We start from the raw sequence: 2,782 nt of genomic DNA on the forward strand, positions 1-2,782 counted from the left end.
TTGTACTTTATCTTGTAAAATATGAAAACGGCAATGCTCTTGTTAGCTTACCTGTCTAAGTTTATATGCCCATGCCATTTAAATAATGATGACAGGGCATTATGTGTTACCCTGTCTTATCAGTCTAATCAGTACGTTCGACTGAAATTTTGGTTTCCAACCAATAATATTTGTACACCTTTTAAGGATTCAATTTATAACTGGTATATTCAACAATATATCAAAGCACAGGTCAAGTATGATTTCAGTTACATTCCACAAAATTTATACAACATTATGCCTTCCTTACCAAATAATATGCAAAAAATTGATTTATAACTGATAATATTTGAATGCTTTAGAAATCTATAAAGATATTACATATAATTCTGGACAAAATTTAACAGTCTTTAGTGAGGTGGAGTGAAGTATGAAAAATCAGGTGTCTGTTGCAAAGATCAAGGTCACTACTTTGGATCAAAGGTCAAATAACAAATTAAAACATGAGAGTATATTTCTATATACATGGCTAGATTTTCATAACATTTATCACAAATGTTCACCTATGTATACATCTTTCTCCCCAATCTGAAGCTTTAAGGGTCAGTTCTGAATAAAGGCAACAGGCTCGATATGCTGCCAGTGGGCTTGTCTAGTTATGTACATTTTTTGATTACCCACTCAATATAAATATTGTTCTTTGCGCAGGCATCCATGTCCTATGGGCACATTTCTAGTTTTGACTATATTTTGTTGTATAATGTCAGTCTTGTATGTAAAAAATCCTTAAAACAGCACCTCCTATACCACTGGCCGTTTGCATTAAAGATTCTATCATTCAGATTGTTATAACTTGTGTTCCCTCAATATGTACCAATAATTTAAAGGGATTCCATTGAGGTTTACATAACATTTGAATTTCTACATAAATGAGCTGGGGCACTTGATACAAAAATATATGCACAGATAGTTAAGAAATATACTTTGAAATAAATTGAAAATCGTTTTTTTTATGCTTTTCTCAGCCTGATCTGCGTGAAATGTGTTTAAACGCTTTCATTTTGGGTCATTTTTATTACAATTTGAATAATTATTCTTGAAAAACGAAGTGCGCAAATGATCTGAAATTTTGCTCAAAGATTAGTGGTCAAAACATACATCAAATGGTACATTAATCTAGAAAAATAAATTTCAGTCCCATCATGTCAAAAACCCTCAGTGGAGTTCCTTTTACACAGTTTATCTGACAAACTAAGTTCCATTATCTCCATATATTTAAGCATTTATTTTTATATCACATATATTTTTACTTTTATGCAAGTTTTGACAATAAAAGTTTATTTTAAATCATTGTTCTTTGTTTTGCTATGACTTTAACAGCATGTACATCAATTTCATACTAAAACACAATTAGTCATGTTTGAACTTAACCATGTAAGCACATGATGAGCTTTTCTTGTCCTTGAGTTTAAAATAAAAAGTCTCTTCATTAACTATGATTAAATAATGCTGTACATTTTGTATATGGCATGGTCTTGAGGTCCTATGAAGTAGTTATATAAGTCATGGCCGATTTAGGTCAAACTTTGAGTGGTTCTTTGTGTTCATAATGCAGTAGTATTATCTATTAATTCACTTATTATTATATATAGTATCAGAATTGCCTATGATTTCAATTGACCATGAGTGTCACAACTTATGGGTTTGGGGCCCTGGGTCAAGAACTAGTTATCAGCCCACTGAACATGAGTACTGCAAAAACAGAAACAATGACGTCACATTTTAAGTCATCAAATCAGCTAGCTGTAAAACTGAAAGTAGGATTGAAGCTTGAATAGGTTGATTAAATATAATTAGAACATACATATATTCCTTTGTTCTTATTTCACACGCATTGGGAATTTCTATGACAATTTCCTTCCAACAGTACTTTCAGTGCTTTGATTTGTATTGATTTTAGATAAACGATACTGATATATGAGTATATGAAACGAGTTAGTTACGAGGATATAACACTGGCTGGGCGACATCTCTGGATGTTTCTGCAAAAAATTGTCTCGGCCTGACGGCCTCGCCATTTTTTAGCAGAAACATCCCTTCATGTCGCCCCAGCCAATGTCACTTCGGTATAACGTACCCCGGATATTGCTTGATATTATGAGGACTTTCGTCCCATTTCGCGACTTTCAACGAGGAAAGAAGGTAAATTCAGTGGCGATATTTAGTCATTTTGAATTGGTTTCATATAAATTTTGTAGAAAAACAAATACTTCGATAATTTCTCTAGTTACTGAAAACCCAAACATGTTGAGAAATAGCTTTGAAATGTAATAAAGAGGTAAAATCCTCTCTTTGCTCACGTGATAAATGAGCTAGGATCAGTCAAATTTGATGTTTTTGTGCATATACTTCCTTAAAAGAAAAACTTGAATCGAGTGAAATGTGAAAATGTTTATGTTGTAAATGTTCAATCAACAATAGAACTTTAGATGACGGTGTATTTTGAGAATAAATACACATGTCAGTGTACCGAGTATTGCATTGGAGTTTCCCGCCGGTGTAACGAGTATACTATTGGTTATCAATATAGAGTTAATGCAAGTAGTAAACACAGAGTATTTACTTCATTTAATTTTAAATATTTCTTAATGTGTATACTTATATATACACTATATGTGCAGAATATGCAGAGTTCGGCGGTACTTTACTGGAATAATCCAGCTTTTCATTCCTGCTCATGAAAAATCTCAGTCGAACGAACTCAGCAATTTTCTGTGTTTAAAAAGTTCTCGTTGCTATCGAA

Source organism: Ruditapes philippinarum, unplaced genomic scaffold, assembly GCF_026571515.1.
Source record: "Ruditapes philippinarum isolate M1 unplaced genomic scaffold, ASM2657151v2 ctg3002_1_1_1_1, whole genome shotgun sequence".
Lineage (NCBI taxonomy): Eukaryota > Metazoa > Mollusca > Bivalvia > Venerida > Veneridae > Ruditapes > Ruditapes philippinarum.